Source organism: Lissotriton helveticus, chromosome 5_1 (genome assembly GCF_964261635.1).
Source record: "Lissotriton helveticus chromosome 5_1, aLisHel1.1, whole genome shotgun sequence".
In the NCBI taxonomy this organism is placed as follows: domain Eukaryota; kingdom Metazoa; phylum Chordata; class Amphibia; order Caudata; family Salamandridae; genus Lissotriton; species Lissotriton helveticus.
This window is the reverse complement of record NC_136065.1, coordinates 1,622,906,495-1,622,925,603: the sequence shown is the minus strand read 5'-3', so window position 1 is coordinate 1,622,925,603 and position 19,109 is coordinate 1,622,906,495. Positions and strand designations below refer to the sequence as shown.

The following is a 19,109-nucleotide window of genomic DNA, read 5'->3' as shown; positions in this document are numbered from 1 at the left end:
AAAAGTGCTTCTATGTACACGCACTGAATATGTACTAGGTTTGCAGAATTTTGACTTCACAGAATGGGTTTTTAGCTAAAGTGTGTGTAGATGAACTGCAAGGTGTGTAAGTATGTGTTCATGGAGTGCTTCAAGTGTAAAATCTGTATGAATTGTGCAGTTAAAGTGCTAATTTTGCCTATGAGAAAGAAAAGTACTACAGAAGAATTATAAAGGATTGGCACATTGGCTGCCTTTGCTGATGACACAGTTGGCTAATTTGTAAAGCACTGGTCTATTAAGTTGCAGAGTGTGGTTGAACTTGGTTAGTAGACCTGGTGCCTGTTTCTGTGTCCTGCTGAAGACAAGGATGGCTTGATACCACTGTCAAAGCCCAGTTTATTGAGAAAAGCATCCATGGAAGAAGAAGTGTTGATTCGAAAATGGTTCTCCTCCAATTTCTCTCCACTTGCTAGAAATACAGAGTCTCCATTATAGCATAGAACAGAGTGTTAAAGTCGGGGATGGAAGAGGATGAAAATGGGAAGTTTACTTATGGAGAGAACTGAGAAATATCCTGTGTGCAGACACCAGTGTTGGACGATTGAATACATTTAAATAATGCCTCTAGATTGCTGGTATTTATCTGTGCCTCAGTGGCCTAATGGATAAGGCACTGGCCTCCTAAGCCAAGGATTGTGGGTTCGAGTCCCATCTGAGGTGCAAACCAATATCCACTCTTACTTTTCCAGAAAAATAAATATATTTATTACATGCTTCCTCTCAGAAGCTTATGAGGTATTAGGAACTTTGAAATGGTACCATTTTACTTCTATGGTCTTCAGAGTCATGTTGATGTTCTGAAACTACAAAGTCGATTTTTAAACATGTATCTTTGTCAGATGCATTTTTGACCCGGCAGAAGATATTCCTTTGGAAAAAATTATTTGAATTGGATTGGTGTAACTGTTGTTTCTAGAGGTGGTGAAAGGCTTTCAGCTACTTGAATTGGGCAAGTCAGGATTCATGAAATGTATACAACCTTTGAGTGTGTGTAAATTGGAATATCCAGGAAGGAGCAGTTTGTACTACTTTCAAAACAGTTTCTCTCCACTTCTGGAAACATCCAGAGCTATATAAAGCATTTACTGAGCTTTAATCTCATGAAGAAAGAGGTTTAAATGCAAAAAAGAAAACAATTGCTTATCGTACTGGTGACATTCTGATTATATAGATTCCAAAAAAGTGCTTTAATTGAAAGGAGCTGAAAAAAACCCACAATGGGATGTAAACCTAAATAACTATAAATAATATATTTTCCATCCTTTCATAACACCTACAGTATAAAAATAAACACAGCAGGATACATGACTGCGTGGCCTAATGGATAAGGCGTCTGACTTCAGATCAGAAGATTGAGGGTTCGAGTCCCTTCGTGGTTGGTTTTTGACAATGGTCACACACTTCAGGTTTCCATTCAGAATGGAAACAGGCTCTTCCAATACTCTTATAGCCATCAGGTTCTCATTCCTAATTAATAATAAAGTGGAGTACATACTGCACAGTCATTTAGATTGCATCTTCAGTCTAAAATCTAGTGCAATTTAGTGGCTTTAAAAAGTGCTTCTATGTACATGCACTGAATATGTACTAGGTTTACAGAATTTTGACAGAATGGGTTTTTAGCTTAAGTGTGTGTAGATGAGCTGCAAGGTGTGTAAGTATGTGTTCATGGAGTGCTTCAAGTGTAAAATCTGTATGATTTGTGCAGTTAAAGTGCTAATTTTGCCTATGAGAAAGAAAAGTACTGCAGAAGAATTATAAAGGATTGGCACATTGGCTGCCTTTGCTGATGACACAGATGGCTAATTTGTAAAGCACTGGTCTATTAAGTTGCAGAGTGTGGTTGAACTTGGTTAGTAGACTTGGTGCCTGTTTCTGTGTCCTGCTGAAGACAAGGACGGCTTGATACCACTGTCAAAGCCCTGTTTAATGAGAAAAGCATCCATGGAAGAAGAAGTGTTGATTCGAAAATGGTACTCCTCCAATTTCTCTCCACTTGCTACAAATGCAGAGTATCCATTATAGCACAGAACAGAGTGTTAAAGTCGGAGATGGAAGAGGATGAAAATGGGAAGTTTACTTATGGAGAGAACTGAGAAATGTCCTGTGTGCAGACACCAGTGTTGGACGATTGAATACATTTAAATAATGCCTCTAGATTGCTGGCATTTATCTGTGCCTCAGTGGCGTAATGGATAAGGCACTGGTCTCCTAAGCCAGGGATTGTGGGTTTGAGTCCCATCTGAGGTACAAACCAATGTCCACTCTTACTTTTCCAGAAAAATAAATATATTTATTACATGCTTCCTCTCAGATGTTTATGAGGTATTAGGAACTTTGAAATGGTACCATTTTACTTCTGTACTCTTCAGAGTCATGTTGATGTTCTGAAACTACAAAGTCGATTTTTGAAACACCTATCTTTGTCAGATGCATTTTTGACCCGGCAGAAGATATTCCTTTGGAAAAAATTATTTGAATTGGATTGGTGTAACTGTTGTTTCTAGAGGTGGTGAAAGGCTTTCAGCTACTTAAATAGGGCAAGTCAGGATTCATGAAACGTATACAACCTTTGAGTGTGTGTAAATTGGAATATCCAGGAAGGAGCAGTTTGTTCTACTTTCAAAACAGTTTCTCTCCACTTCTGGAAACATCCAGAGCTATATAAAGCATAAACTGAGCTTTAATCTCATGAAGAAAGAGGTTTAAATGCAAAAAAGTAAACAATAGCTTATCGTACTGGTGACATTCTCATTATATAAATTCCAAAAAGTGATTTAATTGAAAGGAGCTGAAAAAAGCCACAATGGTTTGTAAACCTAAATAACTATAAATAATATATTTTCCAACCTTGCATACCACCTACAGTATAAAAATAAATGCAGCAAGACACATGACCGTGTGGACTAATGGATAAGGCGTCTGACTTCGGATCAGAATATAGAGGGTTCGAGTCCCTTCGTGGTCAGTTTTTGCCAATTGTCACACAATTCAGGTTTCCATTCAGAATGGAAGCAGGCTCTTCCAATACTCTTATAGCCATCATGTTCTCATTCCTAATTAATAAAAAAGTGGAGTACATACTGCACAGTCATTTAGATTGCATCTTCAGTCTAAAATCTAGTGCATTTAAGTGGCATTAAAAAGTGCTTCTATGTACACGCACTGAATATGTACTAGGTTTGCAGAATTTTGACTTCACAGAATGGGTTTTTAGCTAAAGTGTGTGTAGATGAACTGCAAGGTGTGTAAGTATGTGTTCATGGAGTGCTTCAAGTGTAAAATCTGTATGATTTGTGCATTTAAAGTGCTAATTTTGCCTATGAGAAAGAAAAGTACTACAGAAGAATTATAAAGGATTGGCACATTGGCTGCCTTTGCTGATGACACAGTTGGCTAATTTGTAAAGCACTGGTCTATTAAGTTGCAGAGTGTGGTTGAACTTGGTTAGTAGACCTGGTGCCTGTTTCTGTGTCCTGCTGAAGACAAGGATGGCTTGATACCACTGTCAAAGCCCAGTTTATTGAGAAAAGCATCCATGGAAGAAGAAGTGTTGATTCGAAAATGGTTCTCCTCCAATTTCTCTCCACTTGCTAGAAATACAGAGTCTCCATTATAGCATAGAACAGAGTGTTAAAGTCGGGGATGGAAGAGGATGAAAATGGGAAGTTTACTTATGGAGAGAACTGAGAAATATCCTGTGTGCAGACACCAGTGTTGGACGATTGAATATATTTAAATAATGCCTCTAGATTGCTGGTATTTATCTGTGCCTCAGTGGCCTAATGGATAAGGCACTGGCCTCCTAAGCCAAGGATTGTGGGTTCGAGTCCCATCTGAGGTGCAAACCAATATCCACTCTGACTTTTCCAGAAAAATAAATATATTTATTACATGCTTCCTCTCAGAAGCTTATGAGGTATTAGGAACTTTGAAATGGTACCATTTTACTTCTATGGTCTTCAGAGTCATGTTGATGTTCTGAAACTACAAAGTCGATTTTTAAACATGTATCTTTGTCAGATGCATTTTTGACCCGGCAGAAGATATTCCTTTGGAAAAAAATTATTTGAATTGGATTGGTGTAACTGTTGTTTCTAGAGGTGGTGAAAGGCTTTCAGCTACTTGAATTGGGCAAGTCAGGATTCATGAAATGTATACAACCTTTGAGTGTGTGTAAATTGGAATATCCAGGAAGGAGCGGTTTGTACTACTTTCAAAACAGTTTCTCTCCACTTCTGGAAACATCCAGAGCTATATAAAGCATTTACTGAGCTTTAATCTCATGAAGAAAGAGGTTTAAATGCAAAAAAGAAAACAATTGCTTATCGTACTGGTGACATTCTGATTATATAGATTCCAAAAAAGTGCTTTAATTGAAAGGAGCTGAAAAAAAAACACAATGGGATGTAAACCTAAATAACTATAAATAATATATTTTCCATCCTTTCATAACACCTACAGTATAAAAATAAACACAGCAGGCTACATGACTGCGTGGCCTAATGGATAAGGCGTCTGACTTCAGATCAGAAGATTGAGGGTTCGAGTCCCTTCGTGGTTGGTTTTTGACAATGGTCACACACTTCAGGTTTCCATTCAGAATGGAAACAGGCTCTTCCAATACTCTTATAGCCATCAGGTTCTCATTCCTAATTAATAATAAAGTGGAGTACATACTGCACAGTCATTTAGATTGCATCTTCAGTCTAAAATCTAGTGCAATTTAGTGGCTTTAAAAAGTGCTTCTATGTACATGCACTGAATATGTACTAGGTTTACAGAATTTTGACAGAATGGGTTTTTAGCTTAAGTGTGTGTAGATGATCTGCAAGGTGTGTAAGTATGTGTTCATGGAGTGCTTCAAGTGTAAAATCTGTATGATTTGTGCAGTTAAAGTGCTAATTTTGCCTATGAGAAAGAAAAGTACTGCAGAAGAATTATAAAGGATTGGCACATTGGCTGCCTTTGCTGATGACACAGATCGCTAATTTGTAAAGCACTGGTCTATTAAGTTGCAGAGTGTGGTTGAACTTGGTTAGTAGACTTGGTGCCTGTTTCTGTGTCCTGCTGAAGACAAGGACGGCTTGATACCACTGTCAAAGCCCTGTTTAATGAGAAAAGCATCCATGGAAGAAGAAGTGTTGATTCGAAAACTGTTCTCCTCCAATTTCTCTCCACTTGCAACAAATGCAGAGTATCCATTATAGCACAGAACAGAGTGTTAAAGTCGGAGATGGAAGAGGATGAAAATGGGAAGTTTACTTATGGAGAGAACTGAGAAATGTCCTGTGTGCAGACACCAGTGTTGGACGATTGAATACATTTAAATAATGCCTCTAGATTGCTGGCATTTATCTGTGCCTCAGTGGCGTAATGGATAAGGCACTGGTCTCCTAAGCCAGGGATTGTGGGTTTGAGTCCCATCTGAGGTACAAACCAATGTCCACTCTTACTTTTCCAGAAAAATAAATATATTTATTACATGCTTCCTCTCAGATGTTTATGAGGTATTAGGAACTTTGAAATGGTACCATTTTACTTCTGTACTCTTCAGAGTCATGTTGATGTTCTGAAACTACAAAGTCGATTTTTGAAACACCTATCTTTGTCAGATGCATTTTTGACCCGGCAGAAGATATTCCTTTGGAAAAAATTATTTGAATTGGATTGGTGTAACTGTTGTTTCTAGAGGTGGTGAAAGGCTTTCAGCTACTTAAATAGGGCAAGTCAGGATTCATGAAACGTATACAACCTTTGAGTGTGTGTAAATTGGAATATCCAGGAAGGAGCAGTTTGTTCTACTTTCAAAACAGTTTCTCTCCACTTCTGGAAACATCCAGAGCTATATAAAGCATAAACTGAGCTTTAATCTCATGAAGAAAGAGGTTTAAATGCAAAAAAGTAAACAATAGCTTATCGTACTGGTGACATTCTCATTATATAAATTCCAAAAAGTGATTTAATTGAAAGGAGCTGAAAAAAGCCACAATGGTTTGTAGACCTAAATAACTATAAATAATATATTTTCCAACCTTGCATACCACCTACAGTATAAAAATAAATGCAGCATGACACATGACCGCATGGCCTAATGGATAAGGAGTCTGACTTCGGATCAGAAGATTGAGGGTTCGAGTCCCTTCGTGGTCGGTTTTTGACAATGGTCACACAATTCAGGTTTCCATTCAGAATGGAAGCAGGCTATTCCAATACTCTTATAGCCATCATGTTCTCATTCCTAATTAATAATAAAGTCGAGTACATACTGCACAGTTATTTAGATTGCATCTTCAGTCTAAAATCTAGTGCATTTAAGTGGCATTAAAAAGTGCTTCTATGTACACGCACTCAATATGAACTAGGTTTGCAGAATTTTGACTTCACAGAATGGGTTTTTAGCTTAAGTGTGTGTAGATGAACTGCAAGGTGTGTAAGTATGTGTTCATGGAGTGCTTCAAGTGTAAAATCTGTATGATTTGTGCAGTTAAAGTGCTAATTTTGCCTATGAGAAAGAAAAGTACTACAGAAGAATTATAAAGGATTGGCACATTGGCTGCCTTTGCTGATGACACAGTTGGCTAATTTGTAAAGCACTGGTCTATTAAGTTGCAGAGTGTGGTTGAACTTGGTTGTAGACTTGGTGCCTGTTTCTGTGTCCTGCTGAAGACAAGGACGGCTTGATACCACTGTCAAAGCCCAGTTTATTAAGAAAAGCATCCATGGAAGAAGAAGTGTTGATTCGAAAATGGTTCTCCTCCAATTTCTCTCCACTTGCTAGAAATACAGAGTCTCCATTATAGCACAGAACAGAGTGTTAAAGTCGGGGATGAAAGAGGATGAAAATGGGAAGTTTACTTATGGAGAGAACTGAGAAATATCCTGTGTGCAGACACCAGTGTTGGACGATTGAATACATTTAAATAATGCCTCTAGACTGCTGACATTTATCTGTGCCTCAGTGGCCTAATGGATAAGGCACTGGCCTCCTAAGCCAGGGATTGTGGGTACGAGTCCCATCTGAGGTGCAAACCAATGTCCACCCTTCCTTTTACAGAAAAATAAATATATTTATTACATGCTTCCTCTCAGAAGCTTATGAGGTATTAGGAACTTTGAAATGGTACCGTTTTACTTCTATAGTCTTCAGAGTCATGTTGATGTTCTGAAACTACAAAGTCGATTTTTAAACACTTATCTTTGTCAGATGCATTTTTGACCCGGCAGAAGATATTCCTTTGGAAAAAATTATTTGAATTGGATTGGTGTAAATGTTGTTTCTAGAGGTGGTGAAAGGCTCTCAGCTACTTGAATAGGGCAAGTCAGGATTCATGAAACGTAAACAACCTTTGAGTGTGTGTAAATTGGAATATCCAGAAAGGAGCAGTTTGTACTACTTTCAAAACAGTTTCTCTCCACTTCGGGAAACATCCAGAGCTATAAAAAGCATACATTGAGCTTTAATTTCATGAAGAAAGAGGTTTAAATGCAAAAAAGAAAACAATAGCTTATCGTACTGGTGACATTCTCATTATATAAATTCCAAAAAAGTGATTTAATTGAAAGGAGCTGAAAAAAACCCACAATGGTTTGTAAACCTAAATAACTATAAATAATATATTTTCCATCCTTGCATACCACCTACAGTATAAAAATAAGCGCAGCAGGACACATGACGGCGTGGCCTAATGGATAAGGCGTCTGACTTCGGATCAGAAGATTGAGGGTTCGAGTCCCTTCGTGGTCGGTTTTTGACAATGGTCACACAATTCAGGTTTCCATTCAGAATGGAAGCAGGCTATTCCAATACTCTTATAGCCATCATGTTCTCATTCCTAATTAATAATAAAGTCGAGTACATACTGCTCAGTCATTTAGATTGCATCTTCAGTCTAAAATCTAGTGCATTTAAGTGGCATTAAAAAGTGCTTCTATGTACATGCACTGAATATGTACTAGGTTTGCAGAATTTTGACTTGACAGAATGGGTTTTAGCTTAAGTGTGTGTAGATGAACTGCAAGGTGTGTAAGTATGTGTTCATGTAGTGCTTCAAGTGTAAAATCTGTATGATTTGTGCAGTTAAAGTGCTCATTTTGCCTACTAGAAAGAAAAGTACTACAGAAGAATTATAAAGGATTGGCACATTGGCTGCCTTTGCTGATGACACAGTTGGCTAAATTGTAAAGCACTGGTCTATTAAGTTGCAGAGTGTGGTTGAACTTGGTTAGTAGACTTGGTGCCTGTTTCTGTGTCCTGCTGAAGACAAGGAAGGCTTGATACCACTGTCAAAGCACAGTTTATTGAGAAAAGCATCCATGGAATAAGAAGTGTTGATTCGAAAATGGTTCTCCTCCAATTTCTCTGCACTTGCTAGAAATACTGAGTCTCCATTATAGCACAGAACAGAGTGTTAAAGTCGGGGATGGAAGAGGATGAAAATGGGAAGTTTACTTATGGAGAGAACTGAGAAATGTCCTGTGTGCAGACACCAGTGTTGGACGATTGAATACATTTAAATGATGCCTCTAGATTGCTGTTATTTATCTGTGCCTCAGTGGCCTAATGGATAAGGCACTGGTCTCCTCAGCCAGGGATTGTGGGTTCAAGTCCCATCTGAGGTGCAAACCAATGTCCACTCTTACATTTCCAGAAAAATAAATATATTTATTACATGCTTCCTCTCAGAAGCTTATGACGTATTAGGAACTTTGAAATGGTACCATTTTACTTCTATGGTCTTCAGAGTCATGTTGATGTTCTGAAACTACAAAGTCGATTTTTAAACACTTATCTTTGTAAGATGCATTTTTGACCAGGCAGAAGATATTCCTTTGGAAAAAATTATTTGAATTGGATTGGTGTAACTGTTGTTTCTAGAGGTGGTGAAAGGCTTTCAGCTACTTGAATTGGGCAAGTCAGGATTCATGAAATGTATACAACCTTTGAGTGTGTGTAAATTGGAATATCCAGGAAGGAGCAGTTTGTACTACTTTCAAAACAGTTTCTCTCCACTTCTGGAAACATCCAGAGCTATGTAAAGCATTTACTGAGCTTTAATCTCATGAAGAAAGAGGTTTAAATGCAAAAATGAAAACAATAGCGTATCTTACTGGTGACATTCTCATTATATAAATTCCAAAAAAGTGATTTAATTGAAAGGAGCTGAAAAAACCCACAATGGTTTGTAAACCTAAATAACTATAAATAATATATTTTCCAACCTTGCATACCACCTACAGTATAAAAATAAACGCAGCAGGACACATGACCACGTGGCCTAATGGATAAGGCATCTGACTTCGGATCAGAAGATTGAGGGTTCGAGTCCCTTCGTGGTCGGTTTTTGCCAATTGTCACACAATTCAGGTTTCCATTCAGAATTGAAGCAGGCTCTTCCAATACTCTTATAGCCATCATGTTCTCATTCCTAATTAATAAAAAAGTGGAGTACATACTGCACAGTCATTTAGATTGCATCTTCAGTCTAAAATCTAGTGCATTTAAGTGGCATTAAAAAGTGCTTCTATGTACACGCACTCAATATGAACTAGGTTTGCAGAATTTTGACTTCACAGAATGGGTTTTTAGCTTAAGTGTGTGTAGATGAACTGCAAGGTGTGTAAGTATGTGTTCATGGAGTTCTTCAAGTGTAAAATCTGTATGATTTGTGCAGTTAAAGTGCTAATTTTGCCTATGAGAAAGAAAAGTACTACAGAAGAATTATAAAGGATTGGCACATTGGCTGCCTTTGCTGATGACACAGTTGGCTAATTTGTAAAGCACTGGTCTATTAAGTTGCAGAGTGTGGTTGAACTTGGTTGTAGACTTGGTGCCTGTTTCTGTGTCCTGCTGAAGACAAGGACGGCTTGATACCACTGTCAAAGCCCAGTTTATTAAGAAAAGCATCCATGGAAGAAGAAGTGTTGATTCGAAAATGGTTCTCCTCCAATTTCTCTCCACTTGCTAGAAATACAGAGTCTCCATTATAGCACAGAACAGAGAGTTAAAGTCGGGGATGAAAGAGGATGAAAATGGGAAGTTTACTTATGGAGAGAACTGAGAAATATCCTGTGTGCAGACACCAGTGTTGGAAGATTGAATACATTTAAAGAATGCCTCTAGATTACTGACATTTATCTGTGCCTCAGTGGCCTAATGGATAAGGCACTGGCCTCCTGAGCCAGGGATTGTGGGTACGAGTCCCATCTGAGGTGCAAACCAATGTCCACCCTTCATTTTCCAGAAAAATAAATATATTTATTACATGCTTCCTCTCAGAAGCTTATGAGGTATTAGGAACTTTGAAATAGTACTGTTTTACTTCTATAGTCTTCAGAGTCATGTTGATGTTCTGAAACTACAAAGTCGATTTTTAAACACTTATCTTTGTCAGATGCATTTTTGACCCGGCAGAAGATATTCCTTTGGAAAAAATTATTTGAATTGGATTGGTGTAACTGTTGTTTCTAGAGGTGGTGAAAGGCTTTCAGCTACTTGAATAGGGCAAGTCAGGATTCATGAAACGTATACAACCTTTGAGTGTGTGTAAATTGGAATATCCAGAAAGGAGCAGTTTTTACTACTTTCAAAACAGTTTCTCTCCACTTCGGGAAACATCCAGAGCTATAAAAAGCATACATTGAGCTTTAATCTCATGAAGAAAGAGGTTTAAATGCAAAACAGAAAACAATAGCTTATCGTACTGGTGACATTCTCATTATATAAATTCCAAACAAGTGATTTAATTGAAAGGAGCTGAAAAAACCCCACAATGGTTTGTAAACCTAAATTTACTATAAATAATATATTTTCCATCCTTGCATACCACCTACAGTATAAAAATAAATGCGGCAGGATACATGACCGCGTGGCCTAATGGATAAGGCGTCTGACTTCGGATCAGAAGATTGAGGGTTCGAGTCCCTTCGTAGTCAGTTTTTGACAATGGTCACACAATTCAGGTTTCCATTCAGAATGGAAGCAGGCTATTCCAATACTCTTATAGCCATCATGTTCTCATTCCTAATTAATAATAAAGTCGAGTACATGCTGCTCAGTCATTTAGATTGCATCTTCAGTCTAAAATCTAGTGCATTTAAGTGGCATTAAAAAGTGCTTCTATGTACATGCACTGAATATGTACTAGGTTTGCAGAATTTTGACTTGACAGAATGGGTTTTAGCTTAAGTGTGTGTAGATGAACTGCAAGGTGTGTAAGTATGTGTTCATGTAGTGCTTCAAGTGTAAAATCTGTATGATTTGTGCAGTTAAAGTGCTCATTTTGCCTACGAGAAAGAAAAGTACTACAGAAGAATTATAAAGGATTGGCACATTGGCTGCCTTTGCTGATGACACAGTTGGCTAAATTGTAAAGCACTGGTCTATTAAGTTGCAGAGTGTGGTTGAACTTGGTTAGTAGACTTGGTGCCTGTTACTGTGTCCTGCTGAAGACAAGGAAGGCTTGATACCACTGTCAAAGCCCAGTTTATTGAGAAAAGCATCCATGGAATAAGAAGTGTTGATTCGAAAATGGTTCTCCTCCAATTTCTCTCCACTTGCTAGAAATACAGAGTCTCCATTATAGCACAGAACAGAGTGTTAAAGTCGGGGATGAAAGAGGATGAAAATGGGACGTTTACTTATGGAGAGAACTGAGAAATGTCCTGTGTGCAGACACCAGTGTTGGACGATTGAATACATTTAAATAATGCCTCTAGATTGCTGGTATTTATCTGTGCCTCAGTGGCCTCATGGATAAGGCACTGACCTCCTAAGCCAGGGATTGTGGGTTCGAGTCCCATCTGAGGTGCAAACCAATGTCCACTCTTACTTTTCCAGAAAAATAAATATGTTTATTACATGCTTCCTCTCAGAAGCTTATGACGTATTAGGAACTTTGAAATGGTACCATTTTACTTCTATGGTCTTCAGAGTCATGTTGATGTTCTGAAACTACAAAGTCAATTTTTAAACACTTATCTTTGTCAGATGCATTTTTGACCCGGCAGAAGATATTCCTTTGGAAAAAATTCTTTGAATTGGATTGGTGTAACTGTTGTTTCTAGAGGTGGTGAAAGGCTTTCAGCTACTTGAATTGGGCAAGTCAGGATTCATGAAATGTATACATCCTTTGAGTGTGTGTAAATTGGAATATCCAGGAAGGAGCAGTTTGTACTACTTTCAAAACAGTTTCTCTCCACTTCTGGAAACATCCAGAGCTATGTAAAGCATTTACTGAGCTTTAATCTCATGAAGAAAGAGGTTTAAATGCAAAAAAGAAAACAATAGCTTATCGTACTGGTGACATTCTGATTATATAGATTCCAAAAAAGTGCTTTAATTGAAAGGAGCTGAAAAAAAAACACAATGGGATGTAAACCTAAATAACTATAAATAATATATTTTCCATCCTTGCATACCACCTACAGTATAAAAATAAACACAGCAGGACACATGACCGCGTGGCCTAATGGATAAGGCGTCAGACTTCGGATCAGAAGATTGAGGGTTCGAGTCCCTTCGTGGTCGGTTTTTGACAATGGTCACACACTTCAGGTTTCCATTCAGAATGGAAACAGGCTCTTCCAATACTCTTATAGCTATCATGTTCTCATTCCTAATTAATAAAAAAAGTGGAGTACATACTGCACAGTCATTTAGATTGCATCTTCAGTCTAAAATCTAGTGCATTTAAGTGGCATTAAAAAGTGCTTCTATGTACACGCACTGAATATGTACTAGGTTTGCAGAATTTTGACTTCACAGAATGGGTTTTTAGCTCAAGAGTGTGTGGATGAACTGCAAGGTGTGTAAGTATGTGTTCATGGAGTGCTTCAAGTGTAAAATCTGTATGATTTGTGCAGTTAAAGTGCTAATTTTGCCTACGAGAAAGAAAAGTACTACAGAAGAATTATAATAGATTGGCACATTGGCTGCCTTTGCTGATGACACAGTTGGCTAATTTGTAAAGCACTGGTCTTTTAAGTTGCAGAGTGTGGTTGAACTTGGTTAGTAGACTTGGTGCCTGTTTCTGTGTCCTGCTGAAGACAAGGACGGCTTGATACCACTGTCAAAGCCCAGTTTATTAAGAAAAGCATCCATGGAAGAAGAAGTGTTGATTCGAAAATGGTTCTCCTCCAATTTCTCTCCACTTGCTAGAAATACAGAGTCTCCATTATAGCACAGAACAGAGTGTTAAAGTCGGGGTTGAAAGAGGATGAAAATGGGAAGTTTACTTATGGAGAGAACTGAGAAATATCCTGTGTGCAGACACCAGTGTTGGACGATTGAATACATTTAAATAATGCCTCTAGAGTGCTGACATTTATCTGTGCCTCAGTGGCCTAATGGATAAGGCACTGGCCTCCTAAGCCAGGGATTGTGGGTTCGAGTCCCATCTGAGGTGCAAACCAATGTCCACTCTTACTTTTCCAGAAAAATAAATATATTTATTACATGCTTCCTCTCAGAAGCTTATGAGGTATTAGGAACTTTGAAATGGTACCGTTTTACTTCTATAGTCTTCAGAGTCATGTTGATGTTCTGAAACTACAAAGTCGATTTTTAAACACTTATCTTTGTCAGATGCATTTTTGACCCGGCAGAAGATATTCCTTTGGAAAAAATTATTTGAATTGGATTGGTGTAACTGTTGTTTCTAGAGGTGGTAAAAGGCTTTCAGGCACTTGAATAGGGCAAGTCAGGATTCATGAAATGTATACAACCTTTGAGTGCGTGTAAATTGGAATATCCAGGAAGGAGCAGTTTGTACTACTTTCAAAACAGTTTCCACTTCGGGAAACATCCAGAGCTATAAAAAGCATACATTGAGCTTTAATCTCATGAAGAAAGAGGTTTAAATGCAAAAAAGAAAACAATAGCTTATCGTACTGGTGACATTCTCATTATATAAAATCCAAAAAAGTGATTTAATTGAAAGGAGCTGAAAAAAACCCACACTGGTTTGTAAACCTAAATAACTATAAATAATATATTTCCATCCTTGCATACCACCTACAGTATAAAAATAAACACAGCAAGACACATGACCACGTGGCCTAATGGATAAGGCGTCTGACTTCGGATCAGAAGATTGAGGGTTCGAGTCCCTTTGTGGTCGGTTTTTTACAATGGTCACACAATTCAGGTTTCCATTCAGAATGGAAGCAGGCTATTCCAATACTCTTATAGCCATCATGTTCTCATTCCTAATTAATAATAAAGTCGAGTACATACTGCACAGTCATTTAGATTGCATCTTCAGTCTAAAATCTAGTGCATTTAAGTGGCATTAAAAAGTGCTTCTATGTACATGCACTGAATATGTACTAGGTTTGCAGAATTTTGACATGACAGAATGGGTTTTAGCTTAAGTGTGTGTAGATGAACTGCAAGGTGTGTAAGTATGTGTTCATGTAGTGCTTCAAGTGTAAAATCTGTATGATTTGTGCAGTTAAAGTGCTCATTTTGCCTACGAGAAAGAAAAGTACTACAGAAGAATTATAAAGGATTGGCACATTGGCTGCCTTTGCTGATGACACAGTTGGCTAAATTGTAAAGCACTGGTCTATTAAGTTGCAGAGTGGGGTTGAACTTGGTTAGTAGACTTGGTGCCTGTTTCTGTGTCCTGCTGAAGACAAGGAAGGCTTGATACCACTGTCAAAGCCCAGTTTATTGAGAAAAGCATCCATGGAATAAGAAGTGTTTATTCGAAAATGGTTCTCCTCCAATTTCTCTCCACTTGCTAGAAATACTGAGTCTCCATTATAGCACAGAACAGAGTGTTAAAGTCGGGGATGGAAGAGGATGAAAATGGGAAGTTTACTTATGGAGAGAACTGAGAAATGTCCTGTGTGCAGACACCAGTGTTGGACGATTGAATACATTTAAATAATGCCTCTAGATTACTGGTATTTATCTGTGCCTCAGTGGCCTAATGGATAAGGCACTGGTCTCCTCAGCCAGGGATTGTGGGTTCAAGTCCCATCTGAGGTGCAAACCAATGTCCACTCTTACTTTTCCAGAAAAATAAATATATTTATTACATGCTTCCTCTCAGAAGCTTATGACGTATTAGGAACTTTGAAATGGTACCATTTTACTTCTATGGTCTTCAGAGTCATGTTGATGTTCTGAAACTACAAAGTCGATTTTTAAACACTTATCTTTGTCAGATGCATTTTTGACCCGGCAGAAGATAATCCTTTGGAAAAAATTATTTGAATTGGATTGGTGTAACTGTTGTTTCTAGAGGTGGTGAAAGGCTTTCAGCTACTTGAATTGGGCAAGTCAGGATTCATGAAATGTATACAACCTTTGAGTGTGTGTAAATTGGAATATCCAGTAAGGAGCAGTTTGTACTACTTTCAAAACAGTTTCTCTCCACTTCTGGAAACATCCAGAGCTATATAAAGCATACTCTGAGCTTTAATCTCATGAAGAAAGAGGTTTAAATGCAAAAAAGAAAACAATAGCTTCTCGTACTGGTGACATTCTCATTATATAAATTCCAAAAAAGTGATTTAATTGAAAGGAGCTGAAAAAACCCCACAATGGTTTGTAAACCTAAATAACTATAAATAATATATTTTCCAACCTTGCATACCACCTACAGTATAAACATAACCGCAGGAGGACACATGACCGTGTGGCCTAATGGATAAGGCGTCTGACTTCGGATCAGGCATTAAAAAGTGCTTCTATGTACACGCACTGAATATGAACTAGGTTTGCAGAATTTTGACTTCACAGAATGGGTTTTTAGCTTAAGTGTGTGTAGATGAACTGCAAGGTGTGTAAGTATGTGTTCATGGAGTGCTTCAAGTGTAAAATCTGTATGATTTGTGCAGTTAAAGTGCTAATTTTGCCTATGAGAAAGAAAAGTACTACAGAAGAATTATAAAGGATTGGTACATTGGCTGCCTTTGCTGATGACACAGATGGCTAATTTGTAAAGCACTGGTCTATTAAGTTGCAGAGTGTGGTTGAACTTTGTTAGTATACTTGGTGCCTGTTTCTGTGTCCTGCTGAAGACAAGGACGGCTTGATACCACTGTCAAAGCCCAGTTTATTAAGAAAAGCATCCATGGAAGAAGAAGTGTTGATTCGAAAATGGTTCTCCTCCAATTTCTCTCCACTTGCTACAAATGCAGAGTATCCATTATAGCACAGAACAGAGTGTTAAAGTCGGGGATGGAAGAGGATGAAAATAGGAAGTTTACTTATGGAGAGAACTGAGAAACATCCTGTGTGCAGACACCAGTGCTAGACGATTGAATACATTTAAATAATGCCTCTAGATTGCTGGCATTTATCTGTGCCTCAGTGGCCTAATGGATAAGGTTGTGAGTTCGAGTCCCATCTGAGGTGCAGACCAATGTCCACTCTTACTTTTCCAGAAAAATAAATATATTTATTACATGCTTCCTCTCAGATGTTTATGAGGTATTAGGAACTTTGAAATGGTACCATTTTACTTCTGTACTCGTCAGAGTCATGTTGATGTTCTGAAACTACAAAGTAGATTTTTGAAACACCTGTCTTTGTCAGATGCATTTTTGACCCGGCAGAAGATATTCCTTTGGAAAAAATTATTTGAATTGGATTGGTGTAACTGTTGTTTCTAGAGGTGGTGAAAGGCTTTCAGCTACTTGAATAGGGCAAGTCAGGATTCATGAAACGTATACAACCTTTGAGTGTGTGTAAATTGGAATATCCAGGAAGGAGCAGTTTGTACTACTTTCAAAACAGTTTCTCTCCACTTCGGGAAACATCCAGAGCTATAAAAAGCATACACTGAGCTTTAATCTCATGAAGAAAGAGGTTTAAATGCAAAAAAGAAAACAATAGCTTATCGTACAGGTGACAATCTCATTATATAAATTCCAAAAAAGAGATTTAATTGAAAGGAGCTGAAAAAAACCCACAATGGTTTGTAAACCTAAATAACTATAAATAATATATTTTCCATCCTTGCATACCACCTACAGTATAAAAATAAACGCAGCAGAACACATGACCGCGTGGCCTAATGGATAAGGCGTCTGACTTCGGATCAGAAGATTGAGGGTTCGAGTCCCTTCGTGGTCGGCTTTTAACAATGGTCACACAATTCAGGTTTCCATTCAGAATGGAAGCAGGCTCTTCCAATACTCTTACAGCCATCATGTTCTCATTCCTAATTAATAATAAAGTGGAGTACATACTGCACAGTCATTTAGATTGCATCTTCAGTCTAAAATCTAGTGCATTTAAGTGGCATTAAAAAGTGCTTCTATGTACACGCACTGAATATGAACTAGGTTTGCAGAATTTTGACTTCACAGAATGGGTTTTTAGCTTAAGTGTGTGTAGATGAACTGCAAGGTGTGTAAGTATGTGTTCATGGAGTGCTTCAAGTGTAAAATCTGTATGATTTGTGCAGTTAAAGTGCTAATTTTGCCTATGAGAAAGAAAAGTACTACAGAAGAATTATAAAGGATTGGTACATTGGCTGCCTTTGCTGATGACACAGATGGCTAATTTGTAAAGCACTGGTCTATTAAGTTGCAGAGTGTGGTTGAACTTTGTTAGTATACTTGGTGCCTGTTTCTGTGTCCTGCTGAAGACAAGGACGGCTTGATACCACTGTCAAAGCCCAGTTTATTAAGAAAAGCATCCATGGAAGAAGAAGTGTTGATTCGAAAATGGTTCTCCTCCAATTTCTCTCCACTTGCTACAAATGCAGAGTATCCATTATAGCACAGAACAGAGTGTTAAAGTCGGGGATGGAAGAGGATGAAAATAGGAAGTTTACTTATGGAGAGAACTGAGAAACATCCTGTGTGCAGACACCAGTGCTGGACGATTGAATACATTTAAATAATGCCTCTAGATTGCTGGCATTTATCTGTGCCTCAGTGGCCTAATGGATAAGGTTGTGAGTTCGAGTCCCATCTGAGGTGCAGACCAATGTCCACTCTTACTTTTCCAGAAAAATAAATATATTTATTACATGCTTCCTCTCAGATGTTTATGAGGTATTAGGAACTTTGAAATGGTACCATTTTACTTCTGTACTCGTCAGAGTCATGTTGATGTTCTGAAACTACAAAGTAGATTTTTGAAACACCTGTCTTTGTCAGATGCATTTTTGACCCGGCAGAAGATATTCCTTTGGAAAAAATTATTTGAATTGGATTGGTGTAACTGTTGTTTCTAGAGGTGGTGAAAGGCTTTCAGCTACTTGAATAGGGCAAGTCAGGATTCATGAAACGTATACAACCTTTGAGTGTGTGTAAATTGGAATATCCAGGAAGGAGCAGTTTGTACTACTTTCAAAACAGTTTCTCTCCACTTCGGGAAACATCCAGAGCTATAAAAAGCATACACTGAGCTTTAATCTCATGAAGAAAGAGGTTTAAATGCAAAAAAGAAAACAATAGCTTATCGTACAGGTGACAATCTCATTATATAAATTCCAAAAAAGAGATTTAATTGAAAGGAGCTGAAAAAAACCCACAATGGTTTGTAAACCTAAATAACTATAAATAATATATTTTCCATCCTTGCATACCACCTACAGTATAAAAATAAACGCAGCAGAACACATGACCGCGTGGCCTAATGGATAAGGCGTCTGACTTCGGATCAGAAGATTGAGGGTTCGAGTCCCTTCGTGGTCGGCTTTTAACAATGGTCACACAATTCAGGTTTCCATTCAGAATGGAAGCAGGCTCTTCCAATACTCTTACAGCCATCATGTTCTCATTCCTAATTAATAATAAAGTGGAGTACATACTGCACAGTCATTTACATTGCATCTTCAGTCTAAAATCTAGTGCATTTAAGTGGCATTAAAAAGTGCTTCTATGTACACGCACTCAATATGAACTAGGTTTGCAGAATTTTGACTTCACAGAATGGGTTTTTAGCTTAAGTGTGTGTAGATGAACTGCAAGGTGTGTAAGTATGTGTTCATGGAGTGCTTCAAGTGTAAAATCTGTATGATTTGTGCAGTTAAAGTGCTAATTTTGCCTATGAGAAAGAAAAGTACTACAGAAGAATTATAAAGGATTGGTACATTGGC

At 37.9% G+C, this 19,109-nt stretch overlaps 14 non-coding genes across 14 annotated transcripts; all 14 read left to right on the top strand.

Moving 5' to 3' along the window:
- The first annotated feature begins 629 nt into the window (after positions 1-629).
- On the top strand, positions 630-702 carry TRNAR-CCU (transfer RNA arginine (anticodon CCU)). The gene has a single exon. It is a non-coding gene; the product is annotated as a tRNA-Arg (tRNA).
- A 3,111-nt stretch (positions 703-3,813) lies between these two features.
- Positions 3,814-3,886, top strand: TRNAR-CCU (transfer RNA arginine (anticodon CCU)). The gene has a single exon. It is a non-coding gene; the product is annotated as a tRNA-Arg (tRNA).
- A 3,111-nt stretch (positions 3,887-6,997) lies between these two features.
- Positions 6,998-7,070, top strand: TRNAR-CCU (transfer RNA arginine (anticodon CCU)). Its single transcript has one exon. It is a non-coding gene; the product is annotated as a tRNA-Arg (tRNA).
- A 646-nt stretch (positions 7,071-7,716) lies between these two features.
- On the top strand, positions 7,717-7,789 carry TRNAR-UCG (transfer RNA arginine (anticodon UCG)). The gene has a single exon. It is a non-coding gene; the product is annotated as a tRNA-Arg (tRNA).
- An 802-nt stretch (positions 7,790-8,591) lies between these two features.
- On the top strand, positions 8,592-8,664 carry TRNAR-CCU (transfer RNA arginine (anticodon CCU)). The gene has a single exon. It is a non-coding gene; the product is annotated as a tRNA-Arg (tRNA).
- A 645-nt stretch (positions 8,665-9,309) lies between these two features.
- Positions 9,310-9,382, top strand: TRNAR-UCG (transfer RNA arginine (anticodon UCG)). Its single transcript has one exon. It is a non-coding gene; the product is annotated as a tRNA-Arg (tRNA).
- Positions 9,383-10,184: 802 nt separating this feature from the next.
- Positions 10,185-10,257, top strand: TRNAR-CCU (transfer RNA arginine (anticodon CCU)). The gene has a single exon. It is a non-coding gene; the product is annotated as a tRNA-Arg (tRNA).
- A 647-nt stretch (positions 10,258-10,904) lies between these two features.
- Positions 10,905-10,977, top strand: TRNAR-UCG (transfer RNA arginine (anticodon UCG)). Its single transcript has one exon. It is a non-coding gene; the product is annotated as a tRNA-Arg (tRNA).
- Positions 10,978-12,498: 1,521 nt separating this feature from the next.
- Positions 12,499-12,571, top strand: TRNAR-UCG (transfer RNA arginine (anticodon UCG)). The gene has a single exon. It is a non-coding gene; the product is annotated as a tRNA-Arg (tRNA).
- Positions 12,572-13,375: 804 nt separating this feature from the next.
- TRNAR-CCU (transfer RNA arginine (anticodon CCU)) lies at positions 13,376-13,448 on the top strand. Its single transcript has one exon. It is a non-coding gene; the product is annotated as a tRNA-Arg (tRNA).
- Positions 13,449-14,089: 641 nt separating this feature from the next.
- TRNAR-UCG (transfer RNA arginine (anticodon UCG)) lies at positions 14,090-14,162 on the top strand. Its single transcript has one exon. It is a non-coding gene; the product is annotated as a tRNA-Arg (tRNA).
- Positions 14,163-14,964: 802 nt separating this feature from the next.
- TRNAR-CCU (transfer RNA arginine (anticodon CCU)) lies at positions 14,965-15,037 on the top strand. Its single transcript has one exon. It is a non-coding gene; the product is annotated as a tRNA-Arg (tRNA).
- Positions 15,038-17,058: 2,021 nt separating this feature from the next.
- TRNAR-UCG (transfer RNA arginine (anticodon UCG)) lies at positions 17,059-17,131 on the top strand. Its single transcript has one exon. It is a non-coding gene; the product is annotated as a tRNA-Arg (tRNA).
- A 1,501-nt stretch (positions 17,132-18,632) lies between these two features.
- Positions 18,633-18,705, top strand: TRNAR-UCG (transfer RNA arginine (anticodon UCG)). Its single transcript has one exon. It is a non-coding gene; the product is annotated as a tRNA-Arg (tRNA).
- Positions 18,706-19,109: the final 404 nt, after the last annotated feature.